The sequence below is a fragment of the Macaca mulatta genome, chromosome 12, assembly GCF_049350105.2.
Source record: "Macaca mulatta isolate MMU2019108-1 chromosome 12, T2T-MMU8v2.0, whole genome shotgun sequence".
Classification (NCBI taxonomy): domain Eukaryota; kingdom Metazoa; phylum Chordata; class Mammalia; order Primates; family Cercopithecidae; genus Macaca; species Macaca mulatta.
The window spans coordinates 111,183,752-111,208,121 of record NC_133417.1 but is presented as its reverse complement, the minus strand read 5'-3'; positions in this window follow the sequence as shown (position 1 = coordinate 111,208,121).

Below are 24,370 nucleotides of genomic sequence, written 5' to 3'. Positions count from 1 at the left end.
CCGGATGTAGGGGGATAGGACTGCAAAGCTGAGCTTGAAGGCATCAGCGTGCTCACCTTTGCAGGGTTGGATGCTGTTTTTCACTCCCAGAATGACATGTGTCAAGTGTGTCAAACCGTCTCTCTGGGACCTCCCTAAATTTGATATTTTGGTACAACCTGTTTCCAGTGCTGAAAAAGTACGTTTCTTCTACATTACTTCATTATCATTTAGGAAATTGCCTGTTCTCAATTATCCTGACACCTCAGGAGCGCACAGTCCTCGATTTTCTGTTTAAATTTCCATCTAGGGTTTTGAAAACATTTAAGATTCTTCAGGATGTCTGTACAACAGCCCTTTGTCTTTTTCTTTCCCTGCACCTTGTAGCTTTTCAGGATGTGGTGTTATCTTTCTCATGAGAACTGGAATTTACTGCAAAGAGGCTCTGTTGGTTACTTCATTTTGCCTTAGCCAAGCCCCAGCCCTCTTCAGAGGAAAAGACTGTACAGCGAATGGTGGAAAGGAAAGGGAAAACCCAAGGAGCATTACTTTCTGGCTAGCTGTTTTTATTTTTTTGAGACAGAATCTCACTCCATCACCCAGGCTGGAGTGCAGCGGTGCAATCTCAGCTCGCTGCAACCTCCGCCTCCTGGGTTCAAGTGATTCTCTGGCCTCAGCCTCCTGAGTAGCTGAAATTACAGAGGTGCGCCACCACACCCAGCTGATTTTTGTGTTTTTAGTAGAGACGGGGTTTTGCCATGTTGGCCAGGCTGGTCTCGAACTCCTGGCCTTAAGTGATCCACCTGCCTTCGCCTCTCAAGTGCTGGGATTATAGGCATGAGTCACTGTGTCCAGCCCTGGCTAGCTCTTTTTCTTAAAGTCTTGATTTGACTCGATTGAACACTATAGACTTAAAATATCTCCCTCTTTCCAAATGTGTCAAAATATTGCTTAAAATACTATTTAACTAGGGTCAATTTTTTTTTTTTTTTAAAGACTTGCTTTTTTTAAGACTTTTTTTTTTTAAGACTTTTTTTTTTTTTTAAAGACTTTTTTAAAGTATTGCTGTGTAGCCCAGGCTGGAGTGTAGTGGCGTGATCTCGGCTCACTGCAACCTCCGCCTCCCAGGTCCCAGGTTCAAGCAATTCTCCTGCCTCAGCCTCCTGAGCAGCTGAGATTACAAGCGTGTGCTACCATGCCCAGCTAATTTTTGTACGTTTAGTAGAGACAGGGTTTCACCATGTTGGCCAGTCTGGTCTCGGACTCCTGACCTTGTGATCCACTCGCCTCGGCCTCCCAAAGTGCTGAGATTACAGGCATGAGCCACTGTGCCCAGCTGAAACCTTTAAACTATTTCGTCAGTAGGATGAAATGATACATTAAATATTATATTGAGACAGTCATCACAGAATCTGGCAAGAGTCTTACATTTTCCAGTGCTCCTCAGAGAGCTGCTACAGAGAGGTGGTGTCATCTGAGCACTATCTGGGCTGGCGTGGATGACTAGGGTGGCTCCATGTCTTCACTCATCCTTGCGGCGCACGTGTGATGCATGACTTTATAGCCCTCCCATCTGATTCTGAGCTCAGACGTGAACTGGCTTTGGCCAATAAGATGTTAACAAATGGGACACACCCAGCTACTTGAAAAGGACTTGCTCTCTCTCTTGCTCCTCTGCCACCACCATGAGAAGAACAAGGCTAGGCCAGAGGAGAGAGGTGTGGGCCACAGAGCTAAGCTGCCCCAGTTGAGCCAGTCCAGATGAGCTCAGCCCTGGTTGGACCCCAAATGTATAAGGGAGTCCAGATGAGATCAGTGAACCTTATAGATGTGGGAGAAATGAATGTTAGCCTAGGCAATGTAGTGAGACCTTATCTCTACAAAAAATTTTAAAAATTAGCCAACTCTGGTAGCATGCACCTATGATCCCAGCTGCTTGGGAGGCTGAGGTGGGAGGATTCCTTGAGCCTGTGAGGCGGGGGTTGCAGTAAGCCAAGATTGCACCATTGTCCTCCAGCCTGGGTGACAGAGTGAGACCCTGTCTCAAAAGGTTTGCTATTATTTGGCAGTGAGGCTTTGTGACTGGTTGTTTTATGGCACATGGTTATGTTATGGACTAAATGCTGTATTCTTCCCAAAATTCATATGATGAATTAAAATGAAGGAAATAAAATGGATTAGTCCATTTTCACACTGCTGATAAGGACATACCTGACACTGGGGAATTTATAAAAAAAGAAGTTTAATGGACTAATAGTTCCATGTGGTTGGGGAGTCCCCACAATCATGGTGGAAGGTGAAAGGCACATCTCACATGGCAGCAGACAAGAGAGCTTGTGCAGAAGAACTCCCCCTTATAAAACCATTGGATCTCGTGATAATTATTCACTATCACGAGAACAGCACAGGAAAGACCTGCCTCCATGATTCAATTACCTCCCATTGGGTCCCTTCTACAACATGTGGGAGTTCAAGATGAGATTCGGCTGGGGACACAGCCAAACCATGTCAAAGTCCTAACCCCTAATGTGATGGTATTTGGAGATAGGGCCTTTGGGGACAATTAGGGTTAGAAGAGGTCAGGAGGGCAGTGCCCCATGGTCTGAGGGGATTAGTGTCTTTTTAAGAAGAGACACTAGAGAGCTCAGTCTCTCTCTTACTTGCATTCTCTAATGTCAGTGGGGGCCATGTGAGGACACAGGGAGAAGGCAACTGTCTGCAAGCCAGGAAGAGGGCCTGTACCAGAAACTGACCATGCTCATCTTGGACCTCCAGACTCCAGAAGTGTGAAAAATACATGTCTGTTGTTTTCGCCCCCCAGCCTGTGGTGGTTTGTGACGGCAGCTGAGCAGACCAACACAGGTGGCAACAGCAAGCTCACGCGGTGGCAGAGGAAAGGCAGGGGTCCTGAGCAACTTCCTGGAACCTGGAGCTCTTTGCACACTTAGGCACACCCTCGAACCTTGTTCTGAATGCATGTGCGAATGTCGGAAACCCCTCTCTTCCCTTTTCCTTCCAAGTTCTGTGATATAACTTATTAATACATTATTTTAGGCAGATAGGAAAAGGGGTCCTTGGGAAGTTTTCCTTTTTTTTTTTTTTTTTTTTTTTTGAGATGGAGTCTCACTCTGTCGCCCAGGCTGGAGTGCAGTGGTGCAATCTCGGCTCACTGCAAGCTGCGCCTCCCGGGTTCAGGCCATTCTCCTGCCTCCACCTCCCGGGTAGCTGGGACTACAGGCGCCTGCGACCACGCCCGGCTAAGTTTTTGTATTTTTAGTAGAGAAGGGGTTTCACCGTGTTAGCCAGGATGGTCTTGATCTCCTGACCTTGTGATCTCCCCGCCTCAGCCCCCCAAAGTGCTGGGATTACAGGCATGAGCCACCGCACCTGGCTGAAGTTTTCATTTTTTAAAGCATCTCTAGAAAAGTTTCCTGTGAACCCCCAGCTCTTAGAGCAAGGCTGGCAACCTTTGATATGCAAGTGCCGGCCATTAGAAACTGGGTCCACCCAACATGGGGATTCCCACCCTCTTCTTTTTGCCATTGCCCCACATGTGCCTGGCAACATGGCCACCTCCACAAATCCCCACGTGTGTAGAACATCATGGTACCCTGTATTTGCATATTAAAAGGCTAGGGTGGGAGGGCCAGCTTTTTCATGGGCTACGTGAATGACATGCCTAGTCAAACCAATCCCCTGAGCCCTATGGAAATCAGACACCGCCTCCTCCCGCCTCTGTATATATACCTGGTTGGTATCTGTGGCAGGTGGGATTCCCTGTCTCAGCTTTGGAGCCCCACCTCCCTTTGTCTCTGTACAGGGAGGTTCTTCCTTCTGCCTTCTCTTTTCTTTCTTGTCTATTAAATGCTCAGCTCCTTAAAACCACTCCACGTGTGTCTGTGTGGTTTTATCTAATTCGACTTGAGACTAAGAACCTGGTGTTCCTCCACTCATCAGAGCCGCATCAGTTCTTCATTTGGTGCCCTCTCCTTGCCCACGGGCTCCAGGTCGAGGCTGGGCTCTTTGACACCAACCTGCCATCTGTATGCTGGGCCTGTGCTCTCTGCACAGACGGAGGCCAGGCTTCCGACCTTCTGATCACCTCCTCATTGCCAAGCGTAACAAACCCTCCCAGGCTGCCGCACTTCTCCTTTTCAACTCCCAACTGTCTGTTCTTTCCTTTGTCCGTTTCAAATGACAACCTGATAGAAAAAGGAAGAGTTTGAGATGTAGTCAGGGTACTTTCTGATTTCATTCTCTAATAAGTAGATATAATTTTTTTGGTAATTCCTACTTAAACAGAACTAAAACTGATGTTGGACAATGGAAATAATTTGATAGAAACAGGTAAAAATGGGAGTCTCCCTGAGTAGCTAATTTTAAGCTTTGGGCATCACATTATAATTAGTGTTTACTTAGGGTTCATACATAGGAAAGAAAGGATTTGGTCCCTGAATTCCAATAAAGAGGTCTGCTCTATAGCCAAGAAGTGTATTAACCCTAGTTAGAACCCATTTGAAAAAATTCAATTCCATATTATACTGTTAAGATTATACATATTGTCAGGCCTCTGAGCCCAAGCTAGCCATCGTGACCTGCACGTATACATCCAGATGGCCTGAAGCAACTGAAGATCCACAGAAGTGAAAATAGCCTTAACTGATGACATTCCACCGTTGTGATTTGTTTCTGCCCCAACCTAACTGATCAATGTACTTTGTAATCTCACCCACCCTTAAGAAGGTTCTTTGTAATTCTCCCCACCCTTGAGAATGTACTTTGTGAGATCTGCTGCTGCCTGCAAAACGTTGCTCCTAACTCCACCGCCTACCCCAAAACCTGTAAGAACTAATGATAATCCACCACCCTTTGCTGACTCTCTTTTCGGACTCAGCCCGCCTGCACCCAGGTGAAATAAACAGCCTTGTTGCTCACACAAATCCTGTTAGGTGGTCTCTTCACACAGACGCATGTGACACATATAAAGGTTTACAATTAGGAAACTGTATAATCATATTTGTTTCATTATCTGATATTTATTAAATGATATGTATTTTAAATATTAAAATGTAGTAAGTGGAATTAAAGAGTAAAGGAACTTAATCTTATGCCCAGGGACTTAAGGGCCACTTGAGGTTTTGCTTCTGTGGGTGCATTTGGGAGGTGAGGATGATCAACGTGAGATACCAGAAAAGAAAAGTGGAAGGTCAAAAGCTTATTAGTGTTGTTTGTAGAAGGTATTTATCCCACTCTCTCCCCAAAAGGATTTAAGATGGCTTATTTAGTTTTCTGTTTGGAGTTGGCATAAAAAATGGTGACGAAGAAGCAGCAAATTGTTGGAAATAAAGGTGAGGGTTGGAAGCCAGGTTGGTGGGGCAGGGCAGATTTGGTACTTCTGGGTGACCTTAAACCATTCTGTGCTATTCAGACTCTCAGATGAAAGAGCTTTCATCCACCCCATTCCTTTAATCCACCCCATTCCTTTAATCCCCTTCAACGCCCATCAGGAAGGGGCGGAATCTTCCCTGGGACAGGGTGAGGAGGGGTCTCCTAGAAGCATCAGAATAATGTCAACAGAAAACTCTTTCATGCATTCAGTCCACTTGAGTAAGAACTGCTGGGCCCCACCATGGATGAACCTGACCTTAGACACAGTAATAGGGCAACAGCTGTTCAAGCAGGAGTATCTAAGCCTGTCCATGAAATTTGTGTATCTCTTCAAACATGAGAAATAAGACAATGATTTAGTCACACAGGGAATCCATTAGGCTTAGCAATTTGATTTCTACTTCCTTAAGATCTCTTCTTGAGGGGTTGGGGGCAGGGATGCCTTTATAGTTAGCATAATAGATCTGATTAGTCTCCCCAGGGATTCCTGGCTTGTTCTTTGGGTGATTTTAAGAACGTGAATTTTTTTTTTTTTTTAAATGTCAGTCTTGTCTGAAAAGAAAATAGGTTATGAGCTCTGATCACTTACCCTTTCAGATTAACATTGAAATGCTAGAGGTTGGAGTTCTGTCAAATGGGGCAGCAGAAAATATGGTTATCTCCAAACAGGGGAAGTGCAGATTAACAAATTTCATATCCAATAATATTTATCGAGCGTTTGCTTTGTTAAACTGAAAATTCTCCATTCTGAGTCAGTGAGTGTTCAAAGCTTCACAGAACAAATCTGTATTAAATGAAAAATAAATCAATTGTCACGGTCGTATAGCCCAGAAAATTTACAGCTGAAGTAAGACAGAGAAAAGTGATCCCCGCCTTCCTCTTTCCCTCCGGCCCCCAGCATCCCTTCACACCGGCAAGTGGCCTGGGCACACACAAGTCAGCTCAGGATTATTTTGGCTCTTACGAAAAAGGCTGCAATGAGTTCACCATAACTTTGTTTGTTTCATTGTATCAGCAGCAGTTCCGATGCAGAGCGTTAGAACTGGAAGCTCTGTGGCTTCATCCAGCCATTGCCTAGGCTAGCTGCGCTGCCTTTCTTTCGAAAATCTTTTAGTAACACAAGAAAATCAGACGATCGTGTTTATTTTTCAAGTGATTTAATTAATTCAGTTGAAAGCTTAAAAGAAGAGGTCTTGGAGAATTTTTGGCAGCGCTACTCTCATCCACATTTCAAAGGGGGAAAACAATTATTTCCTATTCTAGAGTTTAGCGTCGGAGGGGGGCTTTTATTTTAACAGCCAAAAAATTGTCTTACTGAAGAATAAAAGAATTTTGCTACCGAGAGTCACAAGGTGTGGGGAGTAGGACACCAGCTTAGGGGCGGGACACTCTACCTTTGACCAAGAGTGATGCCACTTTCCTCCAGTCTTCCCAACTAGAGCTTTTGGGGTTTGGCTCTCCGAAGTTCCTTCTAGCTTTACTGTTAAATAGTGGCCCTGTGTAGCTGAACTAGCAATAATTCTAGAAGGAAGCTGGAGACAGTGCACCCCCCTACCCCCGCCCCCATCTTTTCCGGTGTGGCAGATGAGAAATTGAAGGTACCTCTGATTGGTCCCCTCCTGCAACCAATAAGGCTGGTTGCAGGCCAAGTCTTCATTTGCATAGGAGTCTAACTTTGTAACTTCACTTCAGCCTCTGATTGGTCACTTTCTGCAACCAATCAGACGTTTGCATAGGGTGTAACTTTATAACTTTGCTTCAGTCTCTGATTGGTTCCTTCCTGCAACCAATCAGACTGATCATGGGCCACTACATTTACATAGCTGTACATAGTAACCAATGGAAAACCTCTAGAGTGTATTTAAACCCTAGAAAATTCTGTAACTGGGCCCTTGAGCCACTTGCTCCTGCCTGCTTCCACACTGTGCGGTGTACTTTCAAGAAATCTCTGCTTTTGTTGCTTCATTGTTTCCTTGCTTCGTGGGTTTTGTCCAATTCTTTGTTCAAGACGCCAAGAACCTGGAGACTCTCCACCAGTAACAACACTACAACAGCACAGATGAGTAGTTGTGACAGAGGCCCCAAAGCCCAAAATATTTATATTCTGGCCCTTTACAGGAAAAGTTGGCCAACTCGGACTAGCGGAATGGTGGCATTCCCGAATTAGTATAATGCATATGAGAGGAAGAGCAATCTCCAGGGAAAATGATGAGTTTCTTATATTGAGCTTCTCTTAGGCATCTGTCTACAGATGAGCAATGTATTTATTTAACGAGAAATCTCACATTCATTAAAACGAAGAACTGAACCAAAAGCAAAGATGTTTATAAGGGTTCTGGAAAGTGCTAACACAGAGACAGATACCTTTGATATTGGCTCTGAACTTGTAGCATGGGAAAGAGAAAACCTCATATTCAAAGGGTTTCATTTCTAGCCCCCGATGAGGCATAAAATGTACCAAAAACATAAACAGAGTACTTCCTCCAGGAGGCCTGAAGACAGAATGGAGGCAGATTCATGCACATGTGGAAACTGGGAACTCAGCTTATTACCAGCAGCTATTTAGGGCGATTCTGTGCCAACGATATGCTTAACAGAGCTCTCCAATTAAACATTATCTTGATGAATGTGCTCTAATCAACACTCAGAAATTTACATTGGAAAGTTTGTTTTATATCTACTTTATCCTCTGAAGGTGAAGTCAGAAGCTGTGTTTTAGTTTTACTGGGAGCCTGAAAGAAAGTAAAGCTGACAAAACAATGTGAGAAAATGATTTGGAAGATGCAAGACAATCAGTTGAAAGGACTCCTTTGCCTTCCGGTCCCTCCGAGTTAGGATGTAGAAGTGGATTTTATGCATAACAAAAAGTCAGTCATTTCTGGGCTCCAGAAGGATTAGAGAGTTGTCTGATGACATCAGCCTCTTTCCTTCCTGCTGACCATGGCCTTATTATTATAGAAAACGGGAAGGTCTGGGGGAAGAGCAGATGGATTTGGGGGATGGGTTTGGTGGGGAGTCAGAAACACTGAGGTTTAATCTCAGTTTGGAAATTGCGTGGCATGTCCGGGGAGGAGAGGGCAGTTGGAAAACTAAATAAACGGGCAATTGAAATCCATTAGGCAACTCGAGTGAGTTCTGATCAAACAGAGTAGAATTACCTGTGTTGTGAAAAATCAAAGAATGCCAGGAAAAAAGAAAGCACCGATGAGATAAAGAGATCAGCATTAGCCCTCTTCTGGGAAGACTTGCTAGGGTATTAATAACCTGCTTGAGCTTTTGATTTGTGTGACTGTCTCCAAAATGAATGATCTGTTCACTGTGGGATGAGGATGTGCCAAACGGAGTTCACCAACTCACCCCAGATAAGTGGCTCTGCCTACACCTCAAGACTCTCAAGTCTGGGCGTACCTTTCAGTTCCTTGAACTTTCTGCAGTTTTGGGATAAAGGAGGTGACTGCAGTGCCTCATGGGAGTACAAGGAGGATCCTCCACAGCTATCAACTGCTATCAACTGTGTCAACAGGGCATTTATTTCTCAAGGCTGGGTCTCGAAGAGAGTTGTAAATATTTGAAATGGGAAGGTGATAGGAAAAAAATAAGCATTTAAACCAGCAATCTCTGTTAGACTAGCAGGCGGCTGTGATTGCCTCTTCAAGGTGACCTTTGGACACAGGTTTATGGAAGTGTGGAGATATTCCCGGGCGCCTGGCAGCGCCAGTTCCTGTGCGTGCATGGCTTGTTGGCGGCAATTACTGAGCGCGGGAAAGGGATTGCATTATTAATATATGAATTATTAATTATTATAATTGCATTTGTCATTTATTGAGCACCAGCCATGCACTAGAAGCTGAGCAGACCTTAAGAGTCCCTGCCCAGTGGGGGGTGACTGAGGTAATTACATTTGAAATAGCTGCAGTCACAGGCTCACTGTACAACTGGTGGCATATACTAAGTGCATGGTACAGCTCCTGTTCTTTTACTCTGTCTAGAGCCATATATTCTCATATGCTTTTTCTAATTTGTTTGTGTAAAGATGGGGGATGGACTATTTGTCAAGATGAAAAATGCTGCATCAGGTTATTTTAATTAGTATTCATTATGTCTTCCTACTGGCAATAAGAGACCAAATGAGAAAATGCCTCCATGACAAAACACGTGCGATCCTTTATTTCTGGCCAGCCACCTCTTGAATGAGGGCTGAGGGGTCAGAAGGGGGAATCCACACAAGGGCTGGGGGACAAACCCTGCCCTGTCGGGAAACCACCTCTGGGCTCACCTAAGTCATGGGTATCCTATTTGCCTGGCACAGGCAGCACATCCTGAGTTAATATTAATATTTAACTGTTAATGCATAGAGTCCAAAGCCAGGTACGGTGACTCACGCCTGTAATCCCAGCTCTTTGGGAGGCTGAGGCGGGTGGATCACTTGAGTCCTGGAGTTCAAGACCAGCCTGGGCAACATAGTGAGACCCTGTCACTGACAATAAAAAATATATAAATTAAAAAATCAAGACAAAATACGTAGAGTTCTACATGTTAAGACTGAAAACAATTTTACAAATCACCTTGCTCAACCATCTAATTTTGCAGATTTGGAAACAGGCTCGAAATGTCATGCAATCTGCCTGAGGTTATGTGTTCAAAGCTGAGCTGGGGCTACAACTGGAGCAGGTCAATCTGTTGGTCAGGACCTCACTGCTCAACAAGTGTGTTTACTCTCTTTGGAGAAGGAGCTAGTATAGAATTGGAGTCATGAATTGGAGAGGAGAAGAATCAAGTTCAAGTCATGTGGATCAGTTGTAAGAGTTCTCCATGCAGACCCTATGCGTGGTTCTTTTCCTTGTTTGCTCTTTGTTCATCTGAGAAAAAGGTGCCATCGGTCATATCATCCATTACATACAATGATTCTCCAGTCTTCGGATTCAGTAATATCATTCATTATACACAATGAATCTCTTTAGATTCCTCCTGAGGAGTCCCCACCTTCATATCCTAGGTTCAGTCTAAGGAAGGAGTTGTGAGGGTCTGAAAGTCACTGCCCCACCCAAGTCTCATCTATCAGGTTTCCTACCCATTGTATCAGGAAGAAGATGGTCAAGGGCCATGGTTGTCAGGGCTCCAGAGTGTGACTTCATCACCTGCCACTTTGGCAGTGTTTCCAAAAGGTTCAGAGAAGCACAGGGGACTGAGCCGCATTTTGGTCTGAACTTCTGTACATCATTTGGGGCTTCCCAATCGCATAACACTGCAAGCTTGAGACCTCACAGGATACATCTGTCTTTTTGTCCAGGCATGGTGGGGATGGACGTTGGTGCACTTTACCTCCTCACCTTCCTGATAAGGAGACCAGGCTGTCCTTATACTGGCTTGGAAGAAGGACTGCAAAATGACCATCTCTAGCTGAGGGCTGTTCTTTTCCTGAAATTTTTGCAACATAGATGCTGCATGTTCCTATTAGTCTTAATAAGCACTCTGCTGGGGATGGTGGACAGCCTCTTGGGTGAACATTTGCTTATTGCCTCTTCCTACAGGGCCGTAGTGGGGCATATTAATAAAACATATGCCGCCTTCAGTAAATGGGATATTTATTTATAATGGGAATTAAAACATGGGGATATTACCTACAGCAGGCCTTCACCATTTGTTTCTATGCGTTTCTGAGAACACTCCGCATATGTTTCTAGATTCTTCATCTTCCAGGTGAAGAAAAGTCATGAAATCTCTACATCAAACTGCTCATGTAACCTGGAAGTGATTATGTTGGAGGTTCAGATCCAAATGCAAGCCTCCAGTTTCTTTGCACTTCAGTACTGTTTTTTCTTTTCTCCCAACTAGACTTGAAAATCTTAGCTTGCTGGACCACCAGGTATGTCTGCCATTTTGAATGTCTACTTCTTTATTCATATTGTAACTGATGCCAGCTAAGATTCTTACACAGTTGTATAAATGGCCACATTCGCATCTACTTTGTAAATGCTTTGGCATTCAGAATGCATATACATTTTATTGTGTTTCCCTGTATTATGGCTTTTCCACTGGGAGATTAAGAGGCTAATCCAGAGCCATGTGATTACAGGAAGATGTGTGAGGAAGGCAACAGGGATACTATTCTATAAGGTCCGCTGGGCCCAAACAAGGAATCCATATGTTTCCATTTCCCTAATAGGCAGAGAAAATAAAAAACAAAGAGGCCTAGAGACACGCACCTGCACAAGCAGCCGAGCAGAAGTAACCTATAAACACATGAAAAGCAGCTCTCCAACAATTCCATCTGCATTTTATTGAAAGAAATCTTTGAAAAGGAGAGAGAGAAGGTACAATTTACAAGAACCATGGTATAAATCCTGCCACAGTGCCAATTGCTAAAAGCACTGGAGCCTGGGAAGGAGGGAGAAATCCATTCATTCATTGCCCCCAGAAAATAGGCATCCAGGCTGTGGCATACCTCATGCACCCCCTGGGATTTACACCTCTGACTGGCTGATTGCGTGAATCACCTTGGATTGATTGCTTCTATATAGAATGTTCCTTTATAGCGTATATGCTTTCTCATCGCAGCTCAGCTCAATTCCATTCTGCTGAGCCTCTTTGGGACACTTTCCATGAGAGATGTGGGAGAAGGTAATGTTGTGTTTGTTGGTTTCTCTGGTACATTTCAGGACTGATTTACTCTTATGCTGGGTGCAGAGGGAAATTCTATCATTCCCACATCAGGTGAATCCTAAATCAAGGAGCCCCATCCCCATTTCTACAAAGGGCCATGCACTTTTCTCTTTCTGTATTGTTATTACCCTTTAAAAATCCCTCATGGACATAGGTATGTCTTTTTCCTTTCCTTTCCTCTCGCTTCTCTCTTTTTCCATGGGAAAATAATTTTGTCCATCAGATACATCACTCAGCATGTCTGGTATTAATGCTCAAGGCGGCTGCTTTCAAGGTTGATGTTTGCTTCTCTTTATCTTTTTTATTAGCTCTCCCTGAGACACTGGGTTTCTCTTCCAGGGCTGTCCATCTGTCTCAGCCTTTTAAGGGTTTTGATCACTCTTGTAGTTGTTATTTTTCTCTACTGTTGTCCTCATTCTCGGTGCTCAGGCCACAGAAGATCTCTTTGAAAAACCTTTAAGATCATCGGAACTGGCCACACTGGACTAAAGAATTGAGAGACGCAGGATTTGAGAATGCTGCAGGGTCTCTCGGACAGAAGCACCACCGAGCAAACACCAGGAGCCCAGCCCCTGCCACCGGCAGCACTCCTGGCGTGTGTTCGTGTTGCTGGCGGGCACTAGGTGGCGCTCCAGGCTCGCGCACTGGAGGGAGGATGCCCGGGTGTCTGGTGAAGCTTCCCCGGAGCCGGTAGGGCGCCCCGCCCGACCTCTCCTCCCACGCGCGAAGTCCGGTAGCCCACACAGCCATCTGGGTGTCTCTCGAGCTACTGTGTTTCTATCCTTCTCTCAGACTCTCACCCCTGTAGACCTGTCAGGGATGAGCCTCCAGGATTGCAGAGGGCATGCGCTGGGGCTGGTCTGAAGGATTTAAACAAATGTCGGTCTTCCCTCGAGGCCTGAAATCTCTTCAGTTCATTTATTAACATTAGTGTGGAATACTCTATCCCGGTAAAAATACTTATTTTTACCACGAAGAGGAGGTTTCTAAGAAAGAAAGAAAATAAAGGGAAGGAAGGGAAGGACAGAACTTAAGAGCCCGTGGGAGGCAGCTATGGGAGGATGACCCGAGCCTGTTTCTAAAGTAAGATAGTGTGCAGGTTGCTTAATCTCCCTGGCTCTCTGGACCTCAGCTTTCTTCTCTGTAAAATGGGAACGATAACCCTGCTGTGAAGATCAAATCAGACTCAATGTCCTTGAGGTCTCTCTCTCTTTCTTTCTTTCTTTTCAACAGGCTCTTACATTCTGTCACCCAGGCTGGAGTGCAGTGGTGTGATCATGGCTCACTGCAGCCTTGACCTCCTGGGCTCCAGCGATCCTCCCACCTCAGCCTCCCAAGTAGCCTCCCAACTAGCTAATTTTTGTATTTTTGGTAGAGATGGGGTTTCATCATGTTGCCCAGGCTGATCTCAAACTCCTGAGCTCAAGCCATCTGCTCGCCTCGGGCTCCCAAAGTGCTGGGATTACAGGCCTGAGCCACCGCACCTGGCCCCCTTTGTTTTCATGCCATCAGTCTCTCCTGGTTTTTCTTCTCTTTCTCAGGCTTTTAAAACATCTCCGTTGTGGACTTTTTTCCCTTTCTACTTTTTCTTAAACGTGGGTGTTTCCTGGGTTTTAGCCATACCCATTTATTCTTTTGCTGTGGTGCTTGTTTTAAATAACCCTGTGTGCTTTCCCTGGGGAACATCGGCTACCAGGAGTCAGCTTCCCCTGCTGATTCCTAGATCCTGGCCCACTTCCCACCTCTGTCCAGGGCTCTGGACCCAGAGGTGAGCCGCTCATGGCGCCATTCCAGAGTCCTCCCGGGAGTATTTCAAGCTCAGCATGCTCTGACCTGACTTGATGCCGTTTTCTTCTCCATTGCCCTGCTCCTGAATTTCCTACTTCACCAATCATACCATTTGCTACCAGGCTTCCAAGCCAGACCCTGGGTGCCATCCTTGCCTCCTCCTCCTCCTCCTTTATTCCCCACAGCCAGTAGGGAATACAATCAATACAGAGCTCTCCATCTGTACCCCTTCCCCACCTCCCCACAGCCCCCCAGGTGGGCACCCCCCACCTGCTTTCTTTACCTCCAGGCTCCCCACCCAACCATCCTTTCACCCCCTCCCCAAATGCCGTCAGAAAGAACTTGCTAAATCGGCTGGGTGTAGTGGCACGCACTTGTAATCCCAGCTACTTGGGAGGCTGGGGCAGGAGAATCGCTTGAACCGGGAGGCGGAAGTCGCAGTGAGCCGAGATCATGCCACTGCACTCCGGTCTGGGTGACAGAGCAAGACTCCATCTAAAACAAAAATAAAAAGAACCTGCTAAATGTGGATGTGATGGTGTCACTCTTCTGCTTCACATCCTGTTGTGATTTTTGTGATGAAAACCAGTCACAAGTCTTATAAGCTCTAACCTCTGTGACTGTCATCCCGCTCCCCGAAGCCCAGCAGCTCACTCTCTTCTCCCTCTAGAATCACAACTGGGCCTCCAAGAAGCTTCCTTAGCTGACCTCTCTCCCTGCCTGGGCATGGAGTGGGGCTCTTCTGTCGTCGGGTCCATCACGCTGCATTGTAATTTTCCTAGCCATGGCCTCACTGTGTTTTCACTGTTCTTCTTCCCAGCATGGGGGCTCCATAGGGTGGAGCTCCGAGGTCTTCCTGGCACACAGTAGGTGCTCAGGGGTGTCGGCTGGAGGCACACTGAGTGACTGAGGGCACTGGACTCTGCCCACTAGGCTCACTGGGTTCAGTGAGAATGGAAGCATGTTGTTGTCGGGTGGAATATCTGATGTGGGGAAGAGAAAGGTGAGTTAGACATGGAACCTGCCCTCAGTGGAGACACATCGTGAAAACTGCATTGATGCAGCTTCATTCAGGTTTTCAGATCCCACTGAAGAGCCATGCCACGTTATCCACCTCCCTATCCACTTCCACACAAGTCTTTTCCATGACTGGAAGCTATTGAGGGCCCCTTCCGTTTCTTCGGGCTCAGCCTTGGATCTGGAAGGACTCAAGCACTGCCGGTAGGCACACAGACTCAGGGTTTGCAGGCCGAGTGAATGGGCCTTCCTGACTCTGGAAGGCATCTCTGGCTGTGAAGAACCTCCTCTCGCCCCCCTCCCTTGATGCTTAAGGTCTCGATCACATTCCATTAGAGCTATTTGGAGTTGATTTTCTGGCAATGTCTCCCATGTGGCAGGGTATCATCTATAGCGCAAGACTTTTTTTTATGCTCAGGTTCATTTAATCATAGCCAAGGGTCTCCTAGTTCATCAGGATCAATATCCTGACAGGATGCAATCCATCAGCTTGGGCAGCTGCCGAGGGGTGGGCTCTGAGCATCTTGGTCTAGGGTGGTCCTTGCTGTGCCAGGCAGAAGCCTGTGTGGCCTCCCCATGCCTCAGTCAGCAGGGCCCATCATGCTGGTGAGGAGTCAGACATGCCTTAAAGTGATGCCCGGTCCCCAAGGCCCACGGGAGCTTGGGCACCTTCCCTGGTGTACGTGCTGGTTGAGATGTGTCCCTTCCAGGCTGCTGTGTATTGAATCAGAGATGTGAGGCTTGAAGGGCTCAGCACCCTTGGGTCATCTCGCCTTCCCTCCCACCAGGCAGAGCATTCCCCAGAGAGTCTTTCCTCAGCTCTGTCCAGAACAGTTATAGGAGTCTCATGTGACTGAGTTTCAGCCACTTTCCTTGAGGGAACAATTCCACGCTCATACACAGTCGGTGGGTTCAGAAAATGTGCAGCATCATATGATGGATGACGTGGGGGCAGAGAGCATTCCCTGGTTGAGTACTTTGCTGTTCAAAAGAAAAAAAAAGACCTTAACTGTCTCTTTTTATTTTTTATTTTTTCCATTTAAAAATTAAACAAGTTAAGGCTGGTGCAATGGCTCATGCCTGTAATCTCAGCACTTTGGGAGGCTGAGGTGGGCAGATCACCTGAGGTCAGGAGTTCAAGAGCAGTCTGGCCAACATGGTGAAACCCTGTCTCTACCAAAAAATAGAAAAATTAGCAGAGCATGGTGGCGCACACCTGTAGTCGCAGCTACTAGGGAGGATGAGGTGGGAGAATTGCTTAAACCTGGGAGGTGGGGGTTGCAATGAGCCAAGATCACACCACTGCACTCCAGCTTCACTCAACAGAGTGAGACCCTGTCTCAAAAAAAAAAAAAAAAAAAAAAACCTCACAAGTTAAATTGCCTGAACAAGTGCTGGTTCATGTCTAAATATCATAGCTTTTAGAGTCTCTGGCCTTGATTTTCCTCTAAACTTCGGTCTTCTGCAATTTCAAGTCCTTTTCTTAGAGTGCCTTCCTGAATCCTTTACATGCTGGATTTTTGTGAGTGTAGCAAAAGCAAACCCTTGGGAGTGTTCCTTTTTATCTTCAGTCCAGTTGATCTAAATGTATGGTTACTTGAAATTGGGCTGACCTGGGTTGGACTCCTAGGACTCTTCTTTTTACTGGCTGTGTGATCTTGAGCCACTTGCTTAACTTCACAGATGAATAACTTCCTGGAGCGTCAAGTTCTTCATCTGTGATGTAGGGCTGACATTTCACTGGGTGTTTGGGAGTATTCCATGTGACATTGCAGGTACTGTGCTTAGCAGAGCACTTTGCACGTTTCAAAGATCCTTCTCATTAATATTTACTTGATATAAAAATGGCAATGCTGGGGAGACCCAGAGAGGTGTCTGATTTCTGCTCTGGGAGGGGACTGATGTTCTTCAAGGAGAAAGAGACTCAGAAGTTAGAGTCGAGAGCCCTAGCTCTGCCCCTGACTTCCTTTACAGTCTCAGTAAGTTACAGAACGTCCCCTGGCCGTGTTCCTGGTCCATGAAAATGGTGGTTGGAAAGGTTCAGTGAGATGATGTCCATAAGAGCGGGTAATTAGTGGGCACTCCACTTAAAAGAGGAAGGAAAAGCTGTAGAAATAGCTGCTTGTTTCTTCTCTTGGGTCTGTCACATCCTCCTTTTCTCCTGGATGGCGGCTGGACAGCGGCAGCTGTGGTAACACGCATGGACTCTGAGCCGTGCTGAGCCATTTCATGCACCACATTTCATCTTCACCATTACCAGGGCAGGGCTGCTGTTTCCAGTTTACTGATGAGGAAAATACCCTTAGCCTCAACAAAATAATGTCTTTGTAAACATCTCCACCACGAATTGCATTCCCAAGATACCTGGTGGCTGGGTTTTGGCAGCAGGGCTGTGAGTGTTTCAAGCACTTTGAAGGCATGTCTTAAGAAGGGGCTTTAGAAGCCACCACCCTTACCTGTGGAAGATTCATGGCTTAAGTAAACTGGTATCTGTAGCAGACCAAGGTCTGGATGAAAGCGGACTATTTAACTTGAATGGATTATCCTGTAGCCAGTTGAGTCCAGCCTAAAGCTATTATGGTATTGGTAAAAATAATATCAGTTTAGATAACATGACTGGGGACTCATGATTTGTGAAAAGGATTATTGAGAGCTGACTTGTCCACCAACATTCTCCTATCACTATTTCAAAGATGCTATATATTTCTTGCCAGAGAAGCAAGGATGTGCCTTGGGGAAGTGTGGAGGTGAATTGATCTGGGGACAGTGGTTCTCACTGGGATTTTTTGGCACAGCTCTGAACTTGGAGACCACTCATGGGTAGTGAGTTGGGGGCCACTGGGGTTTGTGAGTGATTTCTAAGTGTGTCCCCTTCTAGCTACCCTCAGAATACGGCATGTGACTTTTCATGCCTTCTAAGTCTATGAATCTAGAAGTTGTTATTAAGGTTATCTCACCTTACCTCTAGCCAACCTGTGTTGCTGTGATTAAAAGTAACCGTGAGTCCTTCAGATGCCCTGGAATGATAATATTGAAAGAACTAACATCTCTCCAGTCCTTGCTATGAGCCACTGTGCTAGGAGTTTTATACCAACAGTATCATTTAAGCCTCTCAACAGACTATGAAGAGGATATCATTTGTATCATCATTTTTCAGTTGAGGAAATAGGTACTGAGGGGTTAAATAATGTACTCAGTGTTAGAACTGGGGTTTAGACCTGGATAGGTCTGACTGCCAAAGCTCTTAACTACTGTGCCTGGTTGTCACGTGTGACGGTGTCTACTGTTGTGTTGGAGGGAGCTAGAGGTAGTGACAATTTGCAAAATGGTAGCCCCTGTCCATCACCCTGGTAAGGTCATTCTGGGTGTCTGCCTTGACTGTTTTATGAGGTGCTAGTGATTCTCATTTGGGTAGCAGAAATTTATAACTTGATGGTTACATGCAGTGCTCCTGACGCCTCCATCATCCTCTTTCTGTCTCTAGTGAGATTCCATTTCCCACATTTGTTTGCATTTTCATTCTACCATCCATTTTATCAGCTGAACTATTTTTTTTTTTTTGAGTTTAGGTGTGGAGGTTTAATAGGTAGAAGAAAGAGAAATGAGAACAGCCATCTCTCTCTCTAGTGAGACTGAGGGGACTCTGGAGAGGAAAAGCCCGGCTGAGGCGGATGCGCCGGATTATAGTCAGGCTTGAGGAGGCGGTGTGTGATTTACCTAGAGATTACTTTCCTGAACGGTAAAACTTCCCACACATTACATACACAGAGAGGATAGGAGACATGGCTGTCGCAGATAGGAAAAGAGGAAATTATGATAGGAAAGTTGAAGATCCTGTTGCGGACACCCCATCGGGCGTCAGTCCGGAAGCCTTTGGATAACACCGGGGGTAGCACCAGCCAGAAATCCTCAGTTGCTTCAGGACCGCTTTCAGCCCCACGAGGTAGCTAAGTCCTCCGTGAAAGGAAGCTCGTTCAAACCTGGCCAATATGCCCAGCAACCCGTGGGTGCTGGGGGATTCTCCATGTTCTCCCCAGCGAGCCTCACATCCAAGTCTTTAAGAACGGCAGCCACCCTAATCATATTCTTAATGGCTGAAGGATACCCGTTATGAATTTGATTTGGTTCCAAAACGGAGGCTGAGGGCCCCGAAATGAAAGGGCAGAGTTGGCGTCCACTCCTCTACTCACCGTTTTGATGAATGTTGCACCTTGGCATCCTGGACGAGGTTCTCAATGTGAAAGAGCTATGTTGTCTAGGGTAAATACCTGGGGTTCGTTGTCTGGTACCAAGAAAATTTAGGACACGGACACACATGAGTTTAGCAGCAGAGGTTTAATAAGCAGAAGAAAGAGAGAGGGATAGAGCCCTTTCTCAAGTGAGAGAGAGGGAACTTCCCAGAGGAAAAGCCCCTCAGCTGAACTGTGTTTTAGACCGTTTTACCTCCCAATTTTTTGACTTCTTTCATGGTGTATTAGTCTGTTTTTGCACAGCTATAAAGAACTTCCCTGAGACTGGGTAATTTTATAAAGGAAAGAGGTTTAATTAACTCACAGTTCTGCATGGCTGGGGAGGCCTCAGGAAACTTACAATCAAGGCGAAAAGGGAAGCGGACACCTTCTTCACAAGGTGTCAGGAGAGAGAAGAGAGAGCAAAGTGGGAAGAGCCTCTTATAAAACCATCAGATCTTGTGAGAACTCACTCACTATCACAAGAACAGCATAGGTGAAACCACCCCCATGATCCAATCACCTCCCTCCCTCAAATGTGGAGATTACAAGTCAAGATGAGATTTGGGTGGGGACACAAAGCCAAACCATATCACATGGACTCCATGGAGCACTAAACTGTGTACTCAGAAAGGACCCTCCAAAGAGAGGTCCCCTGGGCCCTAGAGCTGTGTTCCTCAATGGAGTGGATGAGGGCACACTGTCTGAAATGATGGCTGGGTTTCAGTCTAGGTCACTGACTGTGTCAGATCTACAGAGTGAATCCTTGCATTCCCAGCACGAATTCACTCCTTCTCCTAATTCAGATCTCTCTTCAGTTGATTTTCTCCAAAACTGTCCTGAATTCATGAAATACCAATATTTATTATTGCCAAGCATTTTTATTGAAGCTTTAATAAGAAAATGCATTGTATGTCTCTAAGTTTGGCCTTTAGAATTGCTGATGTGATTTTAGGGTTGTTTAATGGGGTGACATAGTACTTCCTTCACTGAAAAATGCCTAAAATTTACATATTAGGGAGTCATTCCTGTAACTTGAGGCTTCCTTTAGGAGTTAAAATGAAAATTCCCATGGAAGGGTTTACGCATTAAACATTGTCAATTGTTTGTGTCTTTGTATGAATGAGTACCTGGTCTTCCCCCGGCCAAGTTTTGCGAGCTTACCAGTAGAGGGAAAGGGTATGAATATGGAATACAGGCTCTCTTTCCTGGCTTCTCCCTAACAGAGTCCATTTCCTTGGTGAGCTGTATCTACTACAACCATAGCACATGGCGAGGATTCTGCTCTCTGGTTTCCTCCCTCACTGGTTCCAACTGTGTTGCCTCCTCACCAAGGGCCTCTTATGTCTGTCGCAAATCTTCTACCACTTGGACTTGTTATTGTAATGATATGGTTTAAATAAATATTCCTTATATAGGCATACAAAAAAGTGAACCATTTTGTTATCATAAAAACCAAGTTTAATGTTTTGGAAAAATTTCTATTGATTTAAGAATGGGTGATATACCTGTAAGAGACTATATTAGAAAAAATAATCAAACTCTAGGCAGGCTCTGAGTTCAGATTGCTTCATGGGTGGCTTTCAGTTTCAGATCTATTTTAGAAAAACAAAAGCAAGAAATCATGGAAGATGTATTTTGGGCGTGGCTTATGAAAAAAGATATCACAGGCTTACCCCAGTGGATCCATACAAGGCTCTACAAAAACGTGACAAATTAAAGCATGCTAGGTCTTTGTCTAAGTTCTTGCTCCCCAGAATGTGGTACCTGTGGCATTTGCCTCACCTGGATGCTTTTTAGAAAACACAGAATCTCTGGCTATAGCCTAGACCTACTGAATCCAAATCTGCATTTTAACAAGTTCCCTACATGACTCACATGTACAATAAAGTTTGAGAAGATCCAGTATAAGCTATTTAGGTATCATTTTTTTAAAAACATTTTTTGGCCAGGTGCAGTGGCTCACACCTGTAATTCCAGCACTCTGGGAGGCTGGAGCAGGCACAACACTTTAGGTCAGGAGTTTGAGACCAACCTGGGCAACATGGTGAAACCTTGTCTCTGCAAAAAATACAAAAATTAGCAGAGGGTGGTGGCACACAACTGTAGTCACAGCTACTTGGGAGGCTGGGGTGGGAGGTTTGCTTGAGCCCAGGAGGTGGAGGTTGCAGTGAGCCGAGATCATACCACTGCACTTTAGCCTGGGTGACACAGTGAGACCCTGTCTAAAAATATATATGTATTTATGTGTGTGTGTGTATGTGTGTGTATATAATATATACACATATATATGTATATATGATATATACACATATATATAATATATAATATATATAATTATATAACATATATTAAAATATATAATATAAATACATACACATACACATATAATGTTATATATAATTATATATTATATATTATAAATTATAAATATAAATATATAATATATATTATATATAATCAATACATAATTATATATTGATTATATATAATATAATAGATGATATAATATATAATTATATATTAATTATATACTATATAATATATAATTATATGTATTTATATATTATATCATAATTATATATTATATATTATATAATACAACATATTATATATTATAAAATATAATTATATAATACTATATATTATAATTATATATAATATATAATTTATATATAATATGTGTATAATATATATGTTATATATATTTGTGTGTGTATATATATTTTAAATATATATTTTAAAGAGTAGTTTTGGGTCGGGCGCGGTGGCTCACGCCTGTAATCCCAGCACTTTGGGAGGCCGAGGCGGGCGGATCACAAGGTCAGGAGATCGAGACCACGGTGAAACCCGGTCTCTACTAAAAATACAAAAAATTAGCCGGGCGCGGTTGTGGGCGCCTGTAGTCCCAGCTACTCGGGAGGCTGAGGCAGGAGAATGGCGTGAACCCGGGAGGCGGAGCTTGCAGTGAGCCGAGATCACGCCACTGCACTCCAGCCTGGGCTGGGCGACAGAGCGAGACTCCGTCTCAAAAAAAAAAAAAGTAGTTCTAGGTTCACAGCGAAATTAAGGAGAAGTACAGGGGAATTCCCATATATCCCCCATTTCCCCACACATCTAATCTCTCCCTTAACCACATCCCCCACCAGAGTGTAACAAACACCAATTTGTTACAATTGATGGTCCTACATGGACACATCATTATCACCCAAAGTCCCTAGTTTCCATTGGGGCCCTCTCTTGGTGGTGTACATTCTCTGGGTTTGGACAAACATGCAATGGACCTGAATCCACCACTGTAGTATCACACAGAGTAGCCTAACTGCTCTAAAAACCCTCTGTGCTCGGCCTACTAAGTCTCTCTCCCCAAGGTTTTATTTTATTTTATTTTATTTTCTGTTTTTGAGATAGAGTCTTTCTCTGACACCCAGGCTGGAGTAGAGTGGCATGATCACAGTTCACTGCAGCCTTGACCTCTCAGGCTGAAGGGATCCTCCTGCGTCAGCTGCCTGCCTCAGCCTCCCAAGTAGCTGGGACCACAGGCATGCACCACCATGCCCAGCTAATTTATTTTATTACTTTTTGCAGAGATGGTGTCTCACTGTGTTGCCCAGGCTTGTCTCGAATCCTGGGCTCATGTTATCCTCCTGCCTTGGCCTCCTAAAGTGCTGGGATTACAGATGTGAGCCACTATGCCTGGCCTAGGTTTTATTTTGTTTATTTATTTATGTATTTGCTTATTGAGACAGAGTCTCACTTTTTCACCCAGGCTGGAGTGCAGTGGTGTGATCATGGCTCACTGAAGCTTTGAACCCCTGATCTCAAGTAATCCTCCCACCTCAGCCCCTTGAGTAGCTGGAAGACAGTCACATATCACCACGCTGAGATAATTTTTAAATTTTTTTGTAGTGATGGGGTTTTTTCATGTTGCCCAGGCTGGTCTTGAACTCCTGGGCTCAAGCAATCCTCCTGCCTCAGCCTCCCAAAGTGCTGGGATTATAGGTGTGAGCCATGGTGCCCGGTCTATGTTTTATTTTTTAACTTTACAACTTTAACCTGCATTTTCAATTCATCAGCCATCTTGATCATGTCAGATAAAAGGACATCTGCTGCTTAGATGGTCCTGAGTGCAGGAGGAAATGCTACTGAGGAGGGGATAAAGGGAAGAAAGGGGCCATCAAAGACACACTGTGGTTGGCAGAATAACGGCCCCCGAAGATGTCAGCATCCTAGTCCCTGGAACCTGTGTAAATATTATGCTACATGGCAAGGGGAAATTAAGGTTACAGATGGAATCGAGGTTGCTGATGAGTTGACTGTAAAATAGGGAGAGTATCCTGGATTATCAGATGAGCACAGGGTAATCACGGAGGTCCTTATATGTGGAAGAAGGAGGCTGCATGTAGAGTAAGAAAGATTTCCAGATGCAACACTGCTGGCATTGAAGGTGGAGGAAGGGGCATGAGACAAGGAATATGGGCAGCCTCTAAAAGCTGGAAAACATGAGAAAATGGGAAAGGAATGCAGCCCTGCTGACATCTTAGTTGTAGCCCAGTGAGACCCATTGCAGACTTCGGATCTCCAGAAGTGCAAGAGAATACATTTTTATTGTTTTAAAGCACAGGTTTGTGGTAATTTGTTATAGTTGTAAAAGAAAACTAATACACACACTTTGACTGTTTTGCTCAGGGCCATCCCAGAGAATGTTGACATCAGTTATTTACATACCTGCTCGCAGTAAAGTCATTGAAGAATGGGTGGGTTCTCAGATGTTTCAAGCTTTAATAAAATACACAACACTAAAGCAACCCCATAGGTGATATTTCTTTGCTAATTTAGAAGGCATTGGCAGATCCTAGGTGTCCCCGGATCCCCATTAGGAACATTGATAGCCACTAGGCAAGCCTGCCAGCTCACAGAGGCTTCTGTCTGAAGAGTTGTCAGATGAATCAACATGCGTGCCACAGATTCAACCTCCCGTGCCATAGAGATGAATGCAGAGAGAAGGTGGACATTGTGCCCCTTTCCTTGGACTAGAAGCTCTGGGAAGGCAAGACCATCACCTTCGGTGTCTCTCAGACTCTGCTACCAAGCATCAGATATGCTTATTAAACTGCTCATCAGACTATCAAGGAGATCACAGCATTGTTTCCAAATGCAGGCCTCTGAAGGTCTCACTTTAATATATAACCCATGATTCATAGAGGAGAAGGGGAGACATTAATTGGGGCTGGTACTCAGGTCACCCCCGTTCCCCTTGCCACACCTGTGCTCTTCCATGGGGCCAAAACAGCAGTTGCAAACCA